The following is a 26,648-nucleotide window of genomic DNA, read 5'->3' as shown; positions in this document are numbered from 1 at the left end:
CACACACACTGAAACACACATACACTCTCTATCTCACACACACACTGAAACACACATACACTCTCTATCTCACACACACACTGAAACACACATACACTCTCTATCTCACACACACACTGAAACACACATACACTCTCTATCTCACACACACACTGAAACACACATACACTCTCTATCTCACACACACACTGAAACACACATACACTCTCTATCTCACACACACTGAAACACACATACACTCTCTATCTGACACACACACTGAAACACACATACACTCTCTATCTCACACACACACTGAAACACACATACACTCTCTATCTCACACACACACTGAAACACACATACACTCTCTATCTCACACACACTGAAACACACATACACTCTCTACCTCACACACACTGAAACACACATACACTCTCTATCTCACACACACACTGAAACACACATACACCCTCTATCTCACACACACACTGAAACACACATACACTCTCTATCTCACACACACACTGAAACACACATACACTCTCTATCTCACACACACACTGAAACACACATACACTCTCTATCTCACACACACACTGAAACACACATACACTCTCTATCTCACACACACACTGAAACACACATATACTCTCTATCTCACACACACAAGGTGTGTAGGTGTGTTTTATTGTGTGCGTTAGAGATAGAGAGTGTATGTGTGTTTTATTGTGTGTGCGTGTGAGATAGAGAGTGTATGTGTTTTTAGTGTATGTGTGTGAAAGGGAGTGCGCATTTGGTTGTGTGTGTATGTTTAGGTGTGTGTATTAAAATGTGTGTGTGTTGAAGTGCATGTGTGTTAAAGTGCATGTGTGTTTTAGTGTGTGTGTGAGAGTGTTTCTTGTGTAAAGTAACTTTTCCAGTGCGATCTGTTTTTCTCCTTCATACTTTATATGTATATACACTGTATATATACATATTTTTAGTATTTGTTGTTCTTTAATTGTGTTTATTTTGAGTCGACAACACCTGCCAATAAAGACAATAAAGACATTCAAATCTAATGTAATCTAATCTAATCTACTCTAATCGAATCGAATCGAATCGAATCGAATCTAATCTACTCTAATCTAATCTAATATTATTGTATATTATATTATATATATATTTATACGAAACAATTCTTAATGTAATAATGAAATGTTTTTATTCTCAAACACAATATCACATAAATCAATTATACTCAAAATATTTGAATAGAAGTGAAAATGAAACTTGAGAAAATCTCTGTCGGTTCCTTCAAAGCCTTTAAAAAAGTATTTCTGAAGAGTCAGCATCGAAGGTGAAGATGAACGTCTGCTGCGTCTTCATGACATTTTCACAGGAACCTCTTAATGTCACCAGGATGGATTTTCTTCAGGAGACTTTTCTTCCGACGCTGCAGAGAAACATGTTTGAGTCATTATCTGCTTGTGCGACACATTCTTCTGAGGTCACGACACATTCTACTGAGGTCACGACACATTCTGCTGAGGTCACGACACATTCTACTGAGGTCACGACACATTCTACTGAGGTCACGACACATTCTACTGAGGTCACGACACATTCTACTGAGGTCACGACACATTCTACTGAGGTCACGACACATTCTACTGAGGTCACGACACATTCTACTGAGGTCACGACACATTCTACTGAGGTCACGACACATTCTACTGAGGTCACGACACATTCTGCTGAGGTCACGACACATTCTACTGAGGTCACGACACATTCTGCTGAGGTCACGACACATTCTGCTGAGGTCACGACACATTCTTCTGAGGTCATGACACATTCTACTGAGGTCACGACACATTCTTCTGAGGTCACGACACATTCTACTGAGGTCACGACACATTCTACTGAGGTCACGACACATTCTACTAAGGCCACGACACATTCTACTGAGGTCACGACACATTCTACTGAGGTCACGACACATTCTACTGAGGTCACGACACATTCTACTGAGGTCACGACACATTCTACTGAGGTCACGACACATTCTACTGAGGTCACGACACATTCTTCTGAGGTCACGACACATTCTTCTGAGGTCACGACACATTCTACTGAGGTCACGACACATTCTACTGAGGTCACGACACATTCTACTAAGGCCACGACACATTCTACTGAGGTCACGACACATTCTACTGAGGTCACGACACATTCTACTGAGGTCACGACACATTCTTCTGAGGTCACGACACATTCTGCTGAGGTCACGACAGATTCTACTGAGGTCACGACACATTCTACTGAGGTCACGACACATTCTACTGAGGTCACGACACATTCTTCTGAGGTCATGACACATTCTACTGAGGTCACGACACATTCTTCTGAGGTCACGACACATTCTTCTGAGGTCACGACACATTCTACTGAGGTCACGACACATTCTACTGAGGTCACGACACATTCTACTAAGGCCACGACACATTCTACTGAGGTCACGACACATTCTACTGAGGTCACGACACATTCTACTGAGGTCACGACACATTCTACTGAGGTCACGACACATTCTACTGAGGTCACGACACATTCTTCTGAGGTCACGACACATTCTTCTGAGGTCACGACACATTCTACTGAGGTCACGACACATTCTACTGAGGTCACGACACATTCTACTAAGGCCACGACACATTCTACTGAGGTCACGACACATTCTACTGAGGTCACGACACATTCTACTGAGGTCACAACACATTCTACTGAGGTCACGATACATTCTTCTGAGGTCACGACACATTCTACTGAGGTCACGACACATTCTACTGAGGTCACGACACATTCTTCTGAGGTCACAACACATTCTACTGAGGTCACGACACATTCTACTGAGGTCACGACACATTCTTCTGAGGTCACGACACATTCTACTGAGGTCACGACACATTCTACTGAGGTCACGACACATTCTACTGAGGTCACGACAGATTCTTCTGAGGTCACGACACATTCTACTGAGGTCACGACACATTCTACTGAGGTCACGACACATTCTACTGAGGTCACGACACATTCTTCTGAGGTCACGACACATTCTGCTGAGGTCACGACAGATTCTACTGAGGTCACGACACATTCTACTGAGGTCACGACACATTCTACTGAGGTCACGACACATTCTTCTGAGATCACGACACATTCTACTGAGGTCACGACACATTCTTCTGAGGTCACGACACATTCTACTGAGGTCACGACACATTCTACTGAGGTCACGACACATTTTACTGAGGTCACGACACATTCTACTAAGGCCACGACACATTCTACTGAGGTCACGACACATTCTACTGAGGTCACGACACATTTTACTGAGGTCACGACACATTCTACTAAGGCCACGACACATTCTACTAAGGCCACAACACATTCTACTGAGGTCACGACACATTCTACTGAGGTCACGACACATTCTACTGAGGTCACGACACATTCTACTGAGGTCACGACACATTCTTCTGAGGTCACGACACATTCTTCTGAGGTCACGACACATTCTACTGAGGTCACGACACATTCTACTGAGGTCACGACACATTCTACTAAGGCCACGACACATTCTACTGAGGTCACGACACATTCTACTGAGGTCACGACACATTCTACTGAGGTCACGACACATTCTTCTGAGGTCACGACACATTCTGCTGAGGTCACGACAGATTCTACTGAGGTCACGACACATTCTTCTGAGGTCACGACACATTCTACTGAGGTCACGACACATTCTTCTGAGGTCATGACACATTCTACTGAGGTCACGACACATTCTTCTGAGGTCACGACACATTCTACTGAGGTCACGACACATTCTACTGAGGTCACGACACATTCTACTAAGGCCACGACACATTCTACTGAGGTCACGACACATTCTACTGAGGTCACAACACATTCTACTGAGGTCACAACACATTCTACTGAGGTCACGACACATTCTACTGAGGTCACGACACATTCTGCTGAGGTCACGACAGATTCTACTGAGGTCACGACACATTCTACTGAGGTCACGACACATTCTACTGAGGTCACGACACATTCTTCTGAGGTCATGACACATTCTACTGAGGTCACGACACATTCTTCTGAGGTCACGACACATTCTACTGAGGTCACGACACATTCTACTGAGGTCACGACACATTCTACTAAGGCCACGACACATTCTACTGAGGTCACGACACATTCTACTGAGGTCACGACACATTCTACTGAGGTCACGACACATTCTACTAAGGCCACGACACATTCTACTGAGGTCACGACACATTCTACTGAGGTCACGACACATTCTACTGAGGTCACGACACATTCTTCTGAGGTCACGACACATTCTGCTGAGGTCACGACAGATTCTACTGAGGTCACGACACATTCTACTGAGGTCACGACACATTCTACTGAGGTCACGACACATTCTTCTGAGGTCATGACACATTCTACTGAGGTCACGACACATTCTTCTGAGGTCACGACACATTCTACTGAGGTCACGACACATTCTACTGAGGTCACGACACATTCTACTAAGGCCACGACACATTCTACTGAGGTCACGACACATTCTACTGAGGTCACAACACATTCTACTGAGGTCACAACACATTCTACTGAGGTCACGACACATTCTACTGAGGTCACGACACATTCTGCTGAGGTCACGACAGATTCTACTGAGGTCACGACACATTCTACTGAGGTCACGACACATTCTACTGAGGTCACGACACATTCTTCTGAGGTCATGACACATTCTACTGAGGTCACGACACATTCTTCTGAGGTCACGACACATTCTACTGAGGTCACGACACATTCTACTGAGGTCACGACACATTCTACTAAGGCCACGACACATTCTACTGAGGTCACGACACATTCTACTGAGGTCACAACACATTCTACTGAGGTCACAACACATTCTGCTGAGGTCACGACACATTCTGCTGAGGTCACGACACATTCTACTGAGGTCACGACACATTCTACTGAGGTCACGACACATTCTACTGAGGTCACGACACATTCTACTGAGGTCACGACACATTCTACTGAGGTCACGACACATTCTTCTGAGGTCACGACGAATTCTACCCTTTTCCACAAAGACAACACAGAGAGCTTTGGTTGGAGGTGAAGATGTTCTTCAGGTTCTTCTTCTGCTGGTTTCGTCTCCACGGCTGTGCTTCTGACCTGGATTGATGACACGAGTGTCTCCACTTCAATGGTCCAGGTCTGTCAGAGATGAACCTGAACCAAACACTCTCTGAGGCGAGAACTTGTTTCGCTGGATTTTGTGTCGCGTTAATTAAAAAACCTCCCACTCAGACTCGGAATCATCGGCTTTAATTACCGGAGAAAAGTGTCGCTTGTTTTTTATAGTTTCTGCAGAAGACGACGAGAACGTCTGAAGCTCGTGACGGACTCGAGCGAGTGGGAGAAGAAATGTGTCGTCGTGTCTTTACACGGCTCAGACTCTAGGGGGCGGATTTACCACGAGCCCTGTTTTCATGAACATGTTAAAGGTTCGACTTGTATCAACTCTGGTGTCATTAAACATCAACTAGTATCAACTCTGGTGTCATTAAACATCAACTAGTATCAACTCTGGTGTCATTAAACATCATCAAGTATCAACTCTGGTGTCATCAAACATCAACTAGTTTCAACTCTGGTGAAATTAAACATCAACTAGTATCAACTCTGGTGTCATCAAACATCAACTAGTATCAACTCTGGTGAAATTAAACATCAACTAGTATCAACTCTGGTGAAATTAAACATCAACTAGTATCAACTCTGGTGTCATTAAACATCAACTAGTATCAACTCTGGTGTCATTAAACATCAACTAGTATCAACTCTGGTGTCATTAAACATCAACTAGTATCAACTCTGGTGAAATTAAACATCAACTAGTATCAACTCTGGTGTCATTAAACATCAACTAGTATCAACTCTGGTGTCATTAAACATCAACTAGTATCAACTCTGGTGTCATTAAACATCAACTAGTATCAACTCTGGTGTCATCAAACATCAACTAGTTTCAACTCTGGTGAAATTAAACATCAACTAGTATCAACTCTGGTGTCATCAAACATCAACTAGTATCAACTCTGGTGAAATTAAACATCAACTAGTATCAACTCTGGTGAAATTAAACATCAACTAATATCAACTCTGGTGTCATTAAACATCAACTAGTATCAACTCTGGTGTCATTAAACATCAACTAGTATCAACTCTGGTGTCATGTAGTGAATGTTCTTCAAAACGCAGTAACTTCTCATCATGACCATGTTTTACACTCATTACTTTATAAAGTTGCTCTGAAATCTGACCATTGATGATGAGCAGTGACAAACCTCCACGTTTGACCAATCAGAGTGGGTGTGGTTATGGTCAACAAGATTTCATCAAAAGGGTTTTCAGTGGGCGGAGCTTAAGATCATTTTCTAATGTCAATATTTAAATGAAAAGAGACTTTTTTACAAACACACACTGATGATACAATATAGTCACACATCACAACAACAACACACACACTGATGATACAATAGAGTCACACATCACAACAACACACACACACTGATGATACAATAGAGTCACACATCACAACAACACACACACACTGATGATACAATAGAGTCACACATCACAACAACACACACACACTGATGATACAATAGAGTCACACATCACAACAACACACACACTGATGATACAATAGAGTCACACATCACAACAACACACACACACACTGATGATACAATAGAGTCACACATCACAACAACACACACACACTGATGATATAAAAAGTTAGACACACAGGTCCATGAATTAGACATTTCAGGACCAGGGACAGCGCTTTTCATTTACACAAAACATGAATAAATAAGTTAATCTACAAAACTAATCCTTTTTTTATGGCTTACAACCTCTATCAGTTGTCCTAGCTTCCCAGGGCAAGAGGCGGGACACCCTGAAAAGCTGGCTATTGTGTCAACCCGAGGAAAAACAAACACACAAACACATGGAGAAAACACAAACTCAACACATCAGCCAATCATCCATCCTAACTATGACATTCATCACTGTGAAAAAAACTTAAACACAATAAGTTTTCAGTCAAAAACAGAGTAAAGTCAAGTCGCTGCGACATTTCTCTCGACGAGCAAACGTGTGTTTTATTCTAAACATTAAAGTCTTTCATCAGCGTGTCCTGATTAAGTCGCTGCAGCTGTTAAGATGTAGAAATAACTCTGCAGGAAAAGATCAGCTTCAGAAACTTCAATCCTGTTAACCATAGTTTAAATACACTAAACCTCATGTTCCACTGAAAGTATTTCTGTGTATATTATATTTATACATAGAGAGGTTTTTGGTTCTACAACATATTTATTTTTATTTACAGGAGAAAGACCAGGAACATCTTCTCCACACTTGCTTTAAAAAAACTCCTTCTAACATGGAATTATACACACATTCCTGAGCAGTACTGCAGAAAATATTCATGTACGAGGAGCAGAAACTGTTCAGCGTCTGCTTCGATGCTGATTCCATGTTGGCAGCTTCTGTGGCTGTCAATCATCTCGTCACTGTCGCTCGCATCAGGCGGTGCAGGTGGAACGATGAGAACGTAATCTTTGAAGTGTTACACGTGACAATACTGATTCAATCTACTTGAAAAGAAGAAATACACTTCGTTCATCTCACAGAGAGAAATCAACATTTCTGGGGGGTTTGTTTTTGTAAAGAGAAATAGCAAATAAGAATTAAAAAAACAAAAATACAATCTTGATGAAGTACAAAATGAAAAAATCAAATGTTGACAAAATATAAAAATACAGCCTCATGCAAAAATTAAATTGAAAATGTAATTTTGACATTAAACAAAATACAATCTTGACAAAATACGAACTACAATCTTTACACAGGTAAAAATACAATGTTGACACAGTACAGAATACAATCTTGACACAGTAAAAACTACAATCTTGACAGAGTAAAAAATACAATGTTGACACAGTACAAAATACAATCTTGACACAGTACAAAATATAATTTTGACACAGTACAAAATACAATCTTGACACAGTACAAAATACAATCTTTACACAGGTAAAAATACAATGTTGACACAGTACAGAATACAATCTTGACACAGTACAAAATACAATCTTGACACAGTACAAAATATAATTTTGACACAGTACAAAATACAATCTTGACACAGTACAAAATACACTCTTGACACAGTACAAAATACAATCTTGACACAGTACAAAATACACTCTTGACACAGTACAAAATACAATCTTGACACAGTAAAAAATACAATCTTGACACAGTACAAAATACACTCTTGACACAGTAAAAAATACAATCTTGACACAGTACGAAATACAATCTTAAAACAGTACAAAATACAATCTTGACACAGTACAGAATACAATCTTGACACAGTACAAAATACAATCTTGACACAGTACAAAATACAATCTTGACACAGTACAAAATACAATCTTGACACAGTACAAAATACAATCTTGACACAGTACAGAATACAATCTTGACACTGTAAAAACTACAATCTTGACAGAGTAAAACATACAATCTTGACACAGTACAAAATACAATCTTGACACTGTAAAAACTACAATCTTGACAGAGTAAAACATACAATCTTGACACAGTACAAAATACACTCTTGACACAGTACAAAATACAATCTTGACACAGTACAAAATACAATCTTGACACAGTACAAAATACAATCTTGACACAGTACAAAATACAATCTTGACACAGTACAAAATACAATCTTGACACAGTACGAAATACAATCTTGACACAGTACAAAATACAATCTTGACACAGTACGAAATACAATCTTAAAACAGTACAAAGTACAATCTTGACACAGTACAAAGTACAATCTTGAATAAGTACAAATTCAAAGTACAAAATACAAAAATACAATCTTGATCTTCGAATGTTGTTTCAGAAAGTAAAGAAGTAGAAACTCGTAGTAAAAGTATAAATCTATCAGAGAAGGTGTTTTTATCTAAAGCTAAAAAGTTCAGAAGAAGAAAAAAGCAGCAAAGCTCCCTCAGGGCTGATAAATGGACGAAGAAAACAGATGCGGTTTAAAGTAAACAAGCAATTAACTCTCAGTCCATCGATTATATTGTCGGCCTAACCTGGTTTGATTGACCATTCATTCATCTCTTCACTAAGTGCTCACCAGAGTCCCGTGGTCTGTGGAGGCCTTTTCACCTTATCTTTACAAATAACTTTACTTAGTAGTACTTCTAGTGTTCGATGCTACGAGGATCACAAGAAGGTTTTTCTTGAGCTCAGAGTGAGGAAAATACTCTGATGGCTTTAATACCTTCAAAAATCAACAGTAGAAATAAAAATAATAAAAATAAAATATTATTATAAAATATAACAACTTGGACTTGGGAGACAATATACTGTATTTGAATATAACAATAAATAAAACAATTATAATAGTAAAAGATGCAACGTGTGAGTGACCGTCTACTGTTACTCCAGGAGGCTTTGAAGTATTACTCTGGGCCGTGTACTACATGAAATGGGTTCGAGGTCGGTAAATGAAACGAGGATGAATAAACAAGACACGCTTTTGAAAAAGATAAAAAGGACTGAAACACCTTCTAGCCTGAAAATAAGTTGAATAAAATAGAGTCCTGCGTTGGTGCTAACCTGCTCATTAGCCAAACACCAAAGTGCCAAAACTCTGGAGTTTCTAATAGAAAAATCATGAATTAAAAAATGTAGAAACTCATGAAACCTCTCGACAGTCGTAGCGACGCTCCTTCCTGCCCCCGATGGACGTTTTCGGGAACATCCTTCTTGAACTGTGGAGCTTTTTTCGACGACTTTAGCATCAGATCTTAAGCAGCGAAAGCTTTTGTTGTCGCTCTTTGATTAGTTTTAGGATTCCCATGGTCCGTCCACAGGTGGTGAAACGTAAACAATTCTTGAACCGGGATGAATATCAAAGAGGTTGTTGAGCTTTTATCCAGGAGTGAAACAATGAGGATTTGGTTTCATGTTGATAAATAATGAACAAAAATATTGATGGGAAATGACTGAGCTGGTGTGTGTGTGTGTGTGTGTGTGTGTGTGTGTGTGTGTGTGTGTGTGTGTGTGTGTGTGTGTGTGTGTGTGTGTGTGTGTGTGTGTGTGTGTGTGTGTGTGTGTGTGTGTGTGTGTGTGTGTTATCACATTTACTGAACCACAAGTATTAACATGTTGAAAATTGCTTGGTTTGCAAATGACTTCTACCAGGTTTACTCCTATAAGCCGTCAGGAAGAACACTGTGCAGATGTTTGCTTTATTTAAGAGTCTAATTGATTCCTGTGTCAGGTTTTCAACTTTGTTCTTGTCTTGGAGTATAAAGATGCAACCGCTGTGTTTGGTCTCTCCTTGTACAAGTAAAATCCAAGTGACTCTGAAGCCGATGTCTTTGAGTTTCACTTCTAACTCAGTTTCATTAAAACATCTACACAATGTTCGGTTTTCCAACCAAAGACACTTTAGATTGTAAGTTATTCTGACTTTAATAAGTATTCCATGTATGTCTTGATTGATTCCTTAGAATTTTAAACCTCAAATGTCTCCAAATGACTCATAGCAGGTTTACTTAGATAAGACATCAGGAAGAAACTTTTGTATGCTATAACTTAACATGGAGTATAAAGATGCAACTGAAACCTTTCTCTCTCTGTATTTGATCTCCTTGTACAAGTAAAATCGCGGCGACTCTGAACCAGATGTCTTTGAGTTTCACTTCTACCTCAGTTTGCTTCCCTGGACAGAGATGATCAAGTCCAGCTTGGAAAGTCTCCAAATGTTTTTCAGTTTTCCTCCTTCATCCCACCCACTCCGAGTCTTTGTTGGAACAGTCATGTGACCCTGCGCCCACGCCAACCTCTCACACATATGTTACGCTGAGACAGGAAGCGGCAGAAACCGGTGGGCGCTTGTGTTGACTTAATTTCTACGAAAAACATCTTTGAATGTTCAGACATTCGTCTGCATTAGTTGCTTCAGTCGCCACGGAAATAGCTGATAGAACTGTTTTTCTCTCTTCTTTTTTTTTTTTTTACTCCGGCCTGGAAATCCTGCATTTAAATGAAGAATGATGAAGATCCTGTTTCCTCTCAGACCTTCAAGAAAGAGCAAAGATGAGGGAATGATGGGAAAAGCTGTTACTCGCCTGATCTTTCTGGAATCGATTCAAGTAAACATGAGTTTAGTTTCTAACATAGAAAAAAAACAATATAAAATCCAAATATCACCTCAAAAGCAACACGTTTTGATGGTTTTGACATTTACTTCAGCAAAAGTTTGAACAAAATCCATTTTGGACTTAAATATTTGCGAGTTGCTGATTCATAATCGTCTCATTAAATCAAGTTTTTTTCTAGAGCAGCTGAGCTTTTGTTCGTGAGCTAATTATTAACTTAGTAGACATGAATGATTTAGATCCTAAATGCTTCCTAAGTGGTTCACAAATACGACTGAAAGTGAAACTAATACCATCATGTTTCATTGAATCCCATAATGATGGTTTTCCAACCAAAGACACTTTAGATTTTAAATTATTCTGCCTTAGAATTTAAAACTTCAAATGACATGCAACTTTATGGATTTTATATAAAATGTGTTTTCCTGTGATGGTTTGTTCTTATGTTATAAAGTTATACAGAGCTTGGTTATAGAGTACTCTACGCTTTTTACGATGGTTTCTATGCTTCATTAAAGACTGTAGTTGATACTAGTGTTGCTTTTTCAGAAATAACTTAAGATGGAGTATAAAGATGCAACCAGAACAGTCCTTTCGCTTGAGAGGAAATCAAAATAACTATGAGTAAATTCTGTATTTGCTCTCCTTGTACAAGTAAAAACATGGTGACTCTGAACCAGATGTCTTTGAGTCTCAGTTCTAACTCACTGTCGGTGCCAATAACCAGCTGATCGATCTACATTGTCTGCACTTATTTTAGTTTTCAGGTTATTTTTTCTATGTTGTTTATTCATTTATTTCCGTGAGCAATAATAATAATAACACGAAAAATTATTTTTGGTCTTTGAGAATCTGTATCGACCAGATTTTTTAATTATTTTATTTTATTCGTATTTTTTTAAATGTATTGTTCTGACCTTATTCTGAATTAATTGTTCACAGAATCCGATCTTAGACTGGCCACGAACACTTAAGTTGTTATTTTCATTTCACTCTCTCCGGCAAAAAAGTCACTTTCCTTAGTAACTAATTATTTGGAAAGTAACTAAAACCAGACATGACTTTGATATTGAAGGTAAAATAAAAGATGAGTAGCAGTGATGTCTTCAGTCATTTCAATACAAAGATTAAGGTCAAAGGTTGTTGTTTTTGAGTGACTTTCTATTGTCAAAAATTCAAAGTGACGAATTTCACTGACTTTCTATTATTTCCAGAAACAACAAAATCAATACAAAAATGCAAGATGATGAAATTCCCAAATAATCTGACAAGAATGATACGTTTGAATCCCTGAACCCGTCGCGCTCGTCTTCCCTCTGTTTTGTCGGAGAGACGTGGATCTGGTGCAGACATGCTCCTGACATCAGGGGGGTCTCTCCACGCAACGACGAAACCTTCTCCTGCTTCCTTTGGTCTCTGAGAGCCGGAAGCCAGACCCGACCCACCACATCAAAGACCCTTTTGAGGAGCTTAATAAGCCGCGAGAACAAGCGATGGCGTCGTCTGAGGATGTGGAAGCGAAGATGAATTAATAAGGTCATTTGCAGAGGTAGTTTGAAAAGTTTGCTAAAAAAAAAAAAGAAGGCTTTAATAAATAAGGAGGAGGTGGCGAGGCGGTTGCTCAAGGGCACTTCTATCACACGGATCCTCACCTTGCGAGTGTTTTATGTTACACATCTTTTTAACGTCACCTTTTATAATCCGAACGTTTGATGCAACTTGATGAACCTGGGATTTGATCTTTGAGGCTCAGCAATAAATCTTCTTCTCAGATTCAGGAAGAAGAAATAACTTGGAGTATAAAGATGCAACGAAACAATTCTTGCTCTAGAGAGAGAATCGTAATAATGTAAGTAAGTAGACGTAAGATGATCAAAGTATTTTGACTTTAACTGGTGTTCTAGTTATGTATACTAATATATAGTGGCGAAAAAAGCTGCTCTTGATGATTCTTTAGAATTTCATTTTTGGTTAAGCTTAAATTAAGCTTCAGGAAATGATGTCATATTAAATCTAACGATGGACAGAAAACCAAAAATGAGTTCACTGACGAAATAACCAATTGGCAAAATTACACCGACCTTCATGAAATAATGAAAATGAGGAAAATATACTTGACATTTCAATGATACACAATATCAAACGAGATTTAATATAAAAATGTTTAAATTGTGACCTTTGTTCTTAACGTAACATGGAGTATAAAGATGCAACCAAAACAGTGATTTTTCTAGAGAGAAAATCGTAATAAATTCATGTAAACTCTGTATTTGATCCTCTTGTACAAGTAAACTCACTGTATCTCTGAACCTGTCTTTGAGTTTCATCTTAAACTCAGTTTTCGTTTCAACATCTACACCATGTTTGGTTTTCCGACCAAAGACACTTTAGATTTTAAGTTATTCTGACTTTAATTGGTGTTCAATGTATGTATACCGATATGTACTGGCGGAAAAAGCTGCTCTTGATGATTCTTTAGAATTTAATTTTTCACTGACTAAATAACTAATTGGTACCATAACAATGATCATTAAAAAATGAAAACTAAGAAAATAAACTTGACATTTAAACGATACACAATATCAAACGAGATTTAATATAAAAATGATCAAGTTTTGAACTTTGTTCTTGTCTCTTGGATAAGAAATAACGTAAAATGGAGTATAAAGATGCGACCGAAACAATTCTTGCTCTAAAGAGAGAATCGGAAGAACTATATGTAAACTCTGTATTTCATCTCCTTGTACAAGTAAAATTGCAGTAACTCTGAACCAGATGTCTTTGAGTTTCAGTTTTAACTCAGTTTTCGTTTCAACATCTACACAATGTTTGGTTTTTCCGACCAAAGACACTTTCGATTTTAAATTATTTTGACTTTAATTAGTGTTCCATGTATGTCTTGATTGATTCTTTAGGATTTAATTTTTCGTTAAGCGTAAGTTAAGCTTCAGGAAACGATGTCAAATTAAAACTTACGATGGACAGGAAACCAAAAATGATTTCACTGACTAATTAACCAGTGGTACCATTACATTTACCTTCATTAAATAATGAAAACTAAGAAAATATACTTGACATTTAAACGATACACAATATCAAACGAGATTTAATATAAAAATGATCAAGTTTTGAACTTTGTTCTTGTCTCTTGGATAATAAATAACGTAACATGGAGTATAAAGATGCGACCGAAACAATTCTTGCTCTAAAGAGAGAATCGGAAGAACTATATGTAAACTCTGTATTTCATCTCCTTGTACAAGTAAAATCGCAGTAACTCTGAACTAGATGTCTTTGAGTTTCAGTTTTAACTCAGTTTTCGTTTCAACATCTACACAATGTTTGGTTTTTCCGACCAAAGACACTTTAGATTTTAAATTATTTTGACTTTAATTAGTGTTCCATGTATGTCTTGTTGATTCTTTAGAATTTAATTTTTCGTTAAGCGTAAGTTAAGCTTCAGGAAACGATGTCAAATTGAAACTTACGATGGACAGGAAACCAAAAATGATTTCACTGACTAATTAACCAGTGGTACCATTACATTGACCTTCATTAAATAATGAAAACTAAGAAAATATACTTGACATTTAAACGACACACAATATCAAACGAGATTTAATATAAAAATGATCAAGTTTTGAACTTTGTTCTTGGATAAGAAATAACGTAACATGGAGTATAAAGAGGCGACCAAAACAATTCTTGCTCTAAAGAGAGAATCGGAAGAACTATATGTAAACTCTGTATTTCATCTCCTTGTACAAGTAAAATCACAGTAACTCTGACCCAGATGTCTTTGAGTTTCAGTTTTAACTCAGTTTTCGTTTCAACATCTACACAATGTTTGGTTTTTGGACCAAAGACACTTTAGATTTTAAATGATTCTGTCTTTAATTAATATTCCATGTATGTCTTGATTGATTCTTTAGGATTTAATTTTTGGTTAAATTAAGCTTCTGGAAATGATGTCATATTGAATCGATGGACAGGAAACCAAAAATGTGTCGCTGACACACTGAAGTAACTTATTGTTACCATTATATTGATCATTAAATAATGAACATCAAGTAAAAATACTTTCAACGATACACAATATCAAACGACAGTTAAAATAAAACTACTGTCAGGATTTATTGTAACATTTTCTCTCTTGATTTAAAGTAATAATTAATAGTAAAACTGCTTGAGTTCGTCAAAGGTTCATAGAAGAGAATATTCTCCTGATATAGATTTTGCTCTTGAATGCACCACAGAATTCCCGACGTCATTGAACGCATCATTGCACAGCAGTGGAGTCGACAGATGAGGCCGAGGAGAGTTTAAAGGTTATTTTTTCTTTTCTTTTCTATTTTCAGAAAACGCTTCACAATGTTCAAGTGTTCAAAATAATAAGCAAAAGTCTCAAAACGGATTCTGTCGCAAATAACAAATATAAAAGAAAAATAAAGTGAAATCCAGAAGATGGTGCAGCACGAAAATATTCACATGTATGAATTTAGGCACTTCTTTCGTTCATCCCAATCAACGCAGAATAAATCGCAGACTTGTTCTCTCTTTCCACTCATTTACATATTTAAATCATATTTTAATGAACCAGATTCTGTGATTTTTCTCTCCGTGATCAGAACGAACAAATGAAAACATGACTGTAAACTAGTTTAAATGTTTATATTCGTTCATTTAAACATGTCTGAAATTAACCACATACTTACATTTAAATAGTGCAGACGAGCTCCAGTGTAAATGTTTATATTTTATATACGCAGTTATTAACGCGAATACTTTATTGACAGACGATCAGGGGCTTATTTGAGACATGAGTTTAACAAGGATTAATGTGAACATACACACTGATGACCTCAATTTTCAACTATAATCAAACAATTATCAACTATAATCAAACAATTTTCAACTATAATCAAACAATTTTCAACTATAATCAAACAATTTTCAACTAGAATCAAACAATTTTCAACTATAATCAAACGATTTTCGACTATAATCAAACAATTTTCAACTATAATCAAACAATTTTCAACTAGAATCAAACAATTTTCAACTATAATCAAACAATTTTCAACTGTAATCAAACGATTTTCGACTATAATCAAACAATTTTCAACTATAATCAAACGATTTTCAACTATAATCAAACAATTTTCAACTATAATCAAACAATTTTCAACTAGAATCAAACAATTTTCAACTATAATCAAACGATTTTCGACTATAATCAAACAATTTTCAACTATAATCAAACAATTTTCAACTATAATCAAACGATTTTCAACTATAATCAAACAATTTTCAACTATAATCAAACAATTTTCAACTGTAATCAAACAATTTTCAACTATAATCAAACAATTTTCAACTATAATCAAACGATTTTCGACTAGAATCAAACAATTTTCAACTAGAATCAAACGATTTTCGACTAGAATCAAACAATTTTCGACTAGAATCAAACAATTTTCAACTAGAATCAAACAATTTTCAACTAGAATCAAACAATTTTCAACTAGAATCAAACAATTTTCAACTAGAATCAAACAATTTTCAACTAGAATCAAACACTTTTCAACTATAATCAAACAATTTTCAACTAGAATCAAACGATTTTCGACTAGAATCAAACAATTTTCAACTATAATCAAACAATTTTCAACTGTAATCAAACAATTTTCAACTATAATCAAACAATTTTCAACTATAATCAAACGATTTTCGACTAGAATCAAACAATTTTCAACTAGAATCAAACAATTTTCAACTAGAATCAAACGATTTTCGACTAGAATCAAACAATTTTCAACTAGAATCAAACAATTTTCAACTAGAATCAAACAATTTTCGACTAGAATCAAACAATTTTCAACTAGAATCAAACAATTTTCAACTATAATCAAACAATTTTCAACTAGAATCAAACAATTTTCAACTAGAATCAAACAATTTTCAACTAGAATCAAACAATTTTCAACTATAATCAAACAATTTTCAACTAGAATCAAACGATTTTCGACTAGAATCAAACAATTTTCAACTATAATCAAACAATTTTCAACTATAATCAAACAATTTTCAACTATAATCAAACAATTTTCGACTAGAATCAAACAATTTTCAACTATAATCAAACAATTTTCAACTAGAATCAAACAATTTTCAACTAGAATCAAACAATTTTCAACTAGAATCAAACAATTTTCAACTAGAATCAAACACTTTTCAACTAGAATCAAACAATTTCAACTAGAATCAAACGATTTTCGACTAGAATCAAACAATTTTCAACTATAATCAAACAATTTTCAACTAGAATCAAACAATTTTCAACTATAATCAAACAATTTTCAATTAGAATCAAACAATTTTCAACTATAATCAAACAATTTTCAACTATAATCAAACAATTTTCAACTATAATCAAACACTTTTCAACTTTAATCAAACAATTTTCAACTGTAATCCAACAATTTTCAACTGAAATCAAACAATTTTCAACTATAATCAAATTTTTTAAACTATAATCCAACAATTTTCAACTAGAATCAAACAATTTTCAACTAGAATCCAACAATCTTCAACTATAACTATGTTTGTTGAGCGTAAACCCTCTCAGTACACGAGGCTCGTGACTACAATCTTCCTCTAGTTCTACTTAAGCTCCTAGTGATGGATTTAACTCGTCAGTGTTTGTTGAAAAACACGTCACAGTGACTGTAAAAGTAGCTTTTCTTTCTCTCTTGAACATGTGATATTGTATCAGCCCTTGATTTGCTGTGACCTTCTTGAACGCAGGACTGGAGGTCCGGGAGCAGCTGGTCCTCCTGCAGATGATTAATTGATGGCGTTTAACAAAATGATCCATCAGCACATAAGTTATTTGACAATAACTCTGCTCCAGTCGGGTTGATTAATCACAGCCAAATAAACCTCCCGCTGAGCCGCCGTTAATTGGCGCGAAGGGACGAGTCCGCGGATGAAAAGGATTCGCGGCGGATGAAAGAAAGTGAGCTGATGATGGTGTGAAGGAGGAGAAGCAGGAAGAAGAGAGAGAAACGTTAATTGAATCCAGACGTGAGGAGTCTCTCCACTAAATTACTTTTTTTATCTTTTATCTTTATCATCAGTGTGTGTTGTTGTGATGTGTGACTCTATTGTATCATCAGTGTGTGTTGTTGTGATGTGTGACTCTATTGTATCATCAGTGTGTGTGTGTTGTTGTGATGTGTGACTCTATTGTATCATCAGTGTGTGTGTTGTTGTGATGTGTGACTCTATTGTATCATCAGTTTGTGTGTTGTTATGATGTGTGACTCTATTGTATCATCAGTGTGTGTGTTGTTGTGATGTGTGACTCTATTGTATCATCAGTGTGTGTGTTGTTGTGATGTGTGACTCTATTGTATCATCAGTGTGTGTGTTGTTATGATGTGTGACTCTATTGTATCATCAGTGTGTGTTTGTTGTTGTGATGTGTGACTCTATTGTATCATCAGTGTGTGTTTGTTGTTGTGATGTGTGACTCTATTGTATCAACAGTGTGTGAGTTGTTGTGATGTTTGACTCTATTGTATCAAAAGTGTGTGTGTGTTGTTGTGATGCGTGACTCTATTGTATCATCAGTGTGTGTGTGTTGTTGTGATGTGTGACTCTATTGTATCATCAGTGTGTGTGTGTTGTTGTGATGTGTGACTCTATTGTATCATCAGTGTGTGTTTGTTGTTGTGATGTGTGACTCTATTGTATCATCAGTGTGTGTGTGTTGTTGTGATGTGTGACTCTATTGTATCATCAGTGTGTGTGTGTTGTTGTGATGTGTGACTCTGTTGTATCATCAGTGTGTGTTTGTTGTTGTGATGTGTGACTCTATTGTATCATCAGTGTGTGTGTGTTGTTGTGATGTGTGACTATATTGTATCATCAGTGTGTGTTTGTTGTTGTGATGTGTGACTCTATTGTATCATCAGTGTGTGTTTGTTATTGTGATGTGTGACTCTATTGTATCATCAGTGTGTGTGTTGTTGTGATGTGTGACTCTATTGTATCATCAGTGTGTGTTTGTTGTTGTGATGTGTGACTCTATTGTATCATCAGTGTGTGTTTGTTGTTGTGATGTGTGACTCTATTGTATCATCAGTGTGTGTGTTGTTGTGATGTGTGACTCTATTGTATCATCAGAGTGTGTTTGTTGTTGTGATGTGTGACTCTATTGTATCATCAGTGTGTGTTTGTTGTTGTGATGTGTGACTCTATTGTATCATCAGTGTGTGTGTGTTGTTGTGATGTGTGACTCTATTGTATCATCAGTGTGTGTTTGTTGTTGTGATGTGTGACTCTATTGTATCATCAGAGTGTGTTTGTTGTTGTGATGTGTGACTCTATTGTATCATCAGTGTGTGTGTTGTTGTGATGTGTGACTCTATTGTATCATCAGTGTGTGTTTGTTGTTGTGATGTGTGACTCTATTGTATCATCAGTGTGTGTGTTGTTGTGATGTGTGACTCTATTGTATCATCAGAGTGTGTTTGTTGTTGTGATGTGTGACTCTATTGTATCATCAGTGTGTGTGTTGTTGTGATGTGTGATTCTATTGTATCATCAGTGTGTGTTGTTGTGATGTGTGACTCTATTGTATCATCAGTGTGTGTTGTTGTGATGTGTGACTCTATTGTATCATCAGTGTGTGTGTTGTTGTGATGTGTGACTCTATTGTATCATCAGTGTGTGTTTGTACAAAACTCTCTTTTCATTGAAATATTGACATTAGAAAATGATCTTAAGCTCCGCCCACTGAAAACACTTTGTTGTTCTGGAGATGAAATCTTGTTGACCATAACCACACCCACTCTGCTGTGATTGGTCAAGCACGGAGGTTTGTCACCGCGCATCATTGATGGTCTCCACCCCCAAGGGACTCGTTGTATAAACAAAGCCTGATTACAGCTGGGAAGCCATTATTACGTCATAATGGACTCTCGTAACCTCTCGTTCGTCCAGATTTCAGAGCAACTTTATAAAGTAATAAAGTGTAAAACATGGTCATGATGAGAAGTTACTGCGTCTTGAAGATTCACTTCATGTCAGAACAGTTGGAGTTAATGTTTCTTGACCTTTAAGAAATGTTTAGTTTTTACATGAAATCATTAGATTCACATCCTTTGCTCTGGACCTAAATGCTGGATTTTCCCTGGTCTTTAATCTTCTGAAGAAGATCAAAAGGAACATCGAAGCAAAGCATTTGTCATCAGAATCACAAACGTTTACGTCATTGTTTCTCATCTGAGCTTCACTCACTGAGCGTCTGTTGACAGATTGAATCGTGTTGTTGATTCAGGTCTAGACCAAGAAAACCAAGAGCTCGACGTCATTTAAGAATCGACTTCCTCATGGAAGACTCTACTCTCGCACCTCTAATGCTGCCCATTATTACCATGACTTCTTGATCCTTCATGACGTCAGTCCTCACTTGGACCAGAGAGAGCTGGAGATGCTGACAAGAGTTGGATACCAGAGTGAACTCATGACAGCAGTGATGCAGGATCAGATGAAACTGAGCACAAACATTCCAAACATGTCGGTTTTAAGTCACAACTATGAGCCTCTTCATCATCAGAGAAATGATTCTTTAACAGGAGAAAATAACTTTTTATGGCATAATTTTCAGATGACAAACATACTGTTCACATGACACACATGATGTTTACTTCATACATGTCATGCCACACAGATAATGTTAACATTTTTTTTTTTAAATCACATGACAACCATGATGTTCACATGACACAGGTAATGTTCACATGACACACATAATGTTCACATGACATAAATACATGTACACATGACACAGATGACACACATAATGTTCACATGACACACATAATGTTCACATGACATAAATACATGTACACATGACACAGATGACACACATAATGTTCACATGACACACATAATGTTCACATGACATAAATACATGTACACATGACACAGATGACACACATCTTGTTCACATGACATACATAATGTTCACATGACACACATAATGTTCACATGACATAAATACATGTACACATGACACAGATGACACACATCTTGTTCACATGACATACATAATGTTCACATGACATACATACATGTACACATGACACAGATGACACACATAATGTTCACATGACACACATAATGTTCACACGACACACATAATTTTCACATGACACACACAATATTCACATGACATAAATACATGTACACATGACACAGATGACACACATAATGTTCACATGACACACATAATGTTCACATGACACAGATAATGTTAACATTTTTTTTTTTAATCACATGACAACCATGATGTTCACATGACATACATAATGTTCACATGACATACATAATGTTCACATGACATACATACATGTACACATGACACAGATTACACACATAATGTTCACATGACACACATAATGTTCACACGACACACATAATTTTCACATGACACACACAATATTCACATGACATAAATACATGTACACATGACACAGATGACACACATAATGTTCACATGACACACATAATGTTCACATGACACAGATAATGTTAACTTTTTTTTTTAATCACATGACAACCATGATGTTCACATGACACAGGTAATGTTCACATGACATACATAATGTTCACATGACATAAATACATGTACACATGACACAGATGACACACATCTTGTTCACATGACATACATAATGTTCACATGACATAAATACATGTACACATGACACAGATGACACACATCTTGTTCACATGACACACATCTTGTTCACATGACATACATAATGTTCACATGACATAAATACATGTACACATGACACAGATGACACACATCTTGTTCACATGACACACATAATGTTCACATGACATACATAATGTTCACATGACATACATAATGTTCACATGACACACATAATATTCACATGACATAAATACATGTACACATGACACAGATGACACACATAATGTTCACATGACACACATAATGTTCACATTATTATTTTTAAATCACATGACCCACAGCATGTTCACATGACAAAAAGTATAAAACACATGACATAGATAATGTAATCACCATGTAACATCAACAATAAACTAAAAAATTATGTTTGATGTTTGGAAGATTAAAGTGAAGAAAGTGAAGAAGTGACTGAGAGACACGTTACGTCATAAACTCATGGTCAGAATTACAAGTCATTTAAACGTCTGCAAATGTTCTTTTATTTTGTCAACTCACGGCCGCACTTTACTTTTATCACTCGTCTCCTGCCCGACGGAGGCTCAGGTGGGTCGCTAACCCTAACCCTCCTCTCCACACACATGGAGTAGAAAACGAGTGAATAAATAAACGAAGCCATAAAATATATGTAAATGCGTTCAGTAGGTGTGAAGAGATATTCTGCCGCTGAAGAGGTCCCTCAATCAACCCCCGATGCATGATGGGAATAAATAACAGCACTTTGACCCGTATTGACTCCTGAGACTCAGGGGTGTATAATAGAACAATTACAACGACCTGATGACTGCGAATACATATTGATTCACAGAAAACAGGCTCTAGAAGGGAATCGTGCGCCTGTTTCCAAATTCATTTTCTGCAGTAAAAATCAATTGGATTTAACTTCTTCAACCTGCTGGAGCTCAAACTCTTCTGCGCCGAGGATTCATTGGACCGGTGTTTATTGCTTTCATTTGTCTAAAATGCCAGAGTTTCTGGGTCCGATCCAGTTTAATCCACTTTGGTGATATAATTTATGGCAATATTCACGGCCAGGAGTCTTAAATGCAAACAAGCCTCGATGACAAACATGGCCGCGGCACGAAGGACGAATACAACCGAAGGGACTTTCAAAGCAGCTTTTGAGGTTTTTACGACGCGTTAAAAATAGACGCGTTTATTTATTTCTATCGGGAAGACAGTAGAGTCTCAGGAACGTCGACCCGACGGCTCCGAGGAACGATTCATTGATCGACTTGACGAGTGTCCGTAATGAAGATGTTTCCAGTGTAAGCTCCTCTCTCTCGCTCAAACCGACGCACACATTTGTGCGCACACGGACACACACGGACACACACGGACACACACGGACACACACGGACACACACGGACACACACGGACACACACGGACACACACGGACACACACGGACACACACGGACACACACTCCTGGAGGGTGTGAAGTGACCGCGGTCGGAGGACGAGCGACCGGCGACAGCGTCGGCGCTGACACTCGGATAATTACATGCCAATCTCAGGCCCTCGCCGTCGACACGGAGCCGCGAGACGTTTAGAGCGAAACACACAAACACACAAAAACACACACAAGCATGACATACTATTACTAGTAAATTCAACCCATATTGTATTTAAAATATCAACACTATGCATGTTTGGGCAATTTTTTTAATTGCAGTTTGTTGCACTGTTGTCCACTGTAAACAACTGTTGGATTATAGTTGAAAATTGTTGGATTATAGTTGAAAATTGTTTGATTATAGTTGAAAATTGTTTGATTATAGTTGAAAATTGTTTGATTATAGTTGAAAATTGTTTGATTATAGTTGAAAATTGTTTGATTACAGTTGAAAATTGTTTGATTATAGTTGAAAATTGTTTGATTATAGTTGAAAATTGTTTGATTATAGTTGAAAATTGTTTGATTATCGTTGAAAATTGTTTGATTATAGTTGAAAATTGTTTGATTAAAGTTGAAAATTGTTTGATTATAGTTGAAAATTGTTTGATTATAGTTGAAAATTGTTTGATTATCGTTGAAAATTGTTTGATTATAGTTGAAAATTGTTTGATTATAGTTGAAAATTATTTGATTATAGTTGAAAATTGTTTGATTATAGTTGAAAATTGTTTGATTACAGTTGAAAATTGTTTGATTATAGTTGAAAATTGTTGATTACAGTTGAAAATTGTTTGATTCTAGTTGAAAATTGTTGATTACAGTTGAAAATTGTTTGATTCTAGTTGAAAATTGTTTGATTATAGTTGAAAATTGTTGATTCTAGTTGAAAATTGTTTGATTATAGTTGAAAATTGTTTGATTCTAGTTGAAAATTGTTTGATTATAGTTGAAAATTGTTTGATTCTAGTTGAAAATTGTTTGATTATAATTGAAAAATGGTTTGACTGTAAAATTCTATGATTGTTTTTGAGTGATGTAAACAAATAAACGTATTCAACTCAAAGTTACTGAAACCGATTCAAAGAACGAGACGATATTTAACAATAAATCCAAAGATCCTCAAACCTTCAAAGCGACTTCAACTCTCGCCCCGAAGCGAAGAGTAGAAAAGTGAAGCCGAAGATCCCGATCGATCACGACAGTTCGATGGATGTTCTCCTTCACCCGCGGGATAAACCGATCATATGTTCTCCCTGGAAGACGCGAGCAGCAGGAAGACCCGGAGCAGCAGGTTCTAAATAAAGTGGTTTGAGGCCCTCGAGGTGAAGAGTTAAGCAGTGATTCATGAGCTCGCTCTTAATAGGACACCATTTGCTGAGCCGCGGCCAGGAAGCCACCGATCACGACGCAGAATAGAAGATGCTTCTCCGCTGATGAAGAGCAGGACGAGCCGCCGGGAACCATCGTGGCGGGAAACCAACACTCGGGGACTAAAGTGAGATAAAACCCGAAAGAGAAAGTGTCGGGAAAGTAACGAACGTTTCCAGAAAGTGGCTCCAAATATAAACTCAGAGGTTTTTTTTATTTCTCGGCCGAACACGACGTCACTTCGATCGAAACCAACGGTTTAAAAGCTTGAAGATCCTCCTTCGATCGTTTATCCCTGAAGTGTCCGAAGCGTTTTAAACGAGGGACACGTTTGACTCGATGAAGACGAACCATGTGACCACGACTTCGCTCTCGCTCTGAACTTCAAAATAAAAGCTTCTGCACTTGTTGGTTTTTTCCTTTGATCTTGTTTGACTTTTAAACACTTTTATTTATAGAGTTTAAAGAGACATTTAATCTGAGACACACTTTGAACATGTCAGTCATTTATTCTTCCTGACGATCTACTGAAAATCTACAACGACAGTAAACGACAGGAGACGACAGTAGACGACAGTAGACGACAGGAGACGACAGTAAACGACAGTAGACGACAGTAGACGACAGTAAACGACAGTAAACGACAGTAAACGACAGTAGACGACAGTAGACGACAGTAAACGACAGTAGACGACAGTAGACGACAGTAAACGACAGTAAACGACAGTAGACGACAGTAGACGACAGTAGACGACATTAAACGACAGTAGACGATAGTAGACGACAGTAGACGACAGTAGACGACAGTAGACGACAGTAAACGACAGTAGACGACAGTAGACGACAGTAAACGACAGTAAACGACAGTAGACGACAGTAAACGACAGTAGACGACAGTAGACGACAGTAGACGACAGTAGACGACATTAAACGACAGTAGACGATAGTAGACGACAGTAGACGACAGTAGACGACAGTAGACGACAGTAGACGACAGTAAACGACAGTAGACGACAGTAGACGACAGTAAACGACAGTAAACGACAGTAGACGACAGTAAACGACAGTAAACGACAGTAGACGACAGTAGACGACAGTAAACGACAGTAAACGACAGTCGACGACAGTAGACGACAGTAGACGACAGTAGACGACAGTAGACGACAGTAAACGACAGTAGACGACAGTAGACGACAGTAGACGACAGTAAACGACAGTAGACGACAGTAGACGACAGTAGACGACAGTAGACGACAGTAAACGACAGTAGACGACAGTAGACGACAGTAAACGACAGTAAACGACAGTAGACGACAGTAGACGACAGTAGACGACATTAAACGACAGTAGACGACAGTAGACGACAGTAGACGACAGTAGACGACAGTAAACGACAGTAGACGACAGTAGACGACAGTAAACGACAGTAAACGACAGTAGACGACAGTAAACGACAGTAAACGACAGTAGACGACAGTAGACGACAGTAAACGACAGTAAACGACAGTCGACGACAGTAGACGACAGTAGACGACAGTAGACGACAGTAAACGACAGTAGACGACAGTAGACGACAGTAAACGACAGTAGACGACAGTAGACGACAGTAGACGACAGTAAACGACAGTAGACGACAGTAAACGACAGTAGACGACAGTAGACGACAGTAGACGACAGTAAACGACAGTAGACGACAAAAGACGACAGGAGACGACAGTAGACGACAGTAGACGACAGGAGACGACAGTAGACGACAGG

The 26,648-nt window shown here is 37.5% G+C and overlaps 1 protein-coding gene across 1 annotated transcript in view; it reads left to right on the top strand.

Annotated features, from left to right (window-relative positions):
• Positions 1-26,648, top strand: part of LOC148089985 (zeta-sarcoglycan-like) — a 311,638-nt gene that overhangs the window by 40,095 nt on the left and 244,895 nt on the right. The window lies entirely within an intron of this gene.

The sequence above is a fragment of the Callionymus lyra genome, chromosome 1 (genome assembly GCF_982586985.1).
Source record: "Callionymus lyra chromosome 1, fCalLyr1.hap1.1, whole genome shotgun sequence".
NCBI classification, from domain to species: domain Eukaryota; kingdom Metazoa; phylum Chordata; class Actinopteri; order Syngnathiformes; family Callionymidae; genus Callionymus; species Callionymus lyra.
This window is presented reverse-complemented; position numbering and strand designations above follow the sequence as displayed.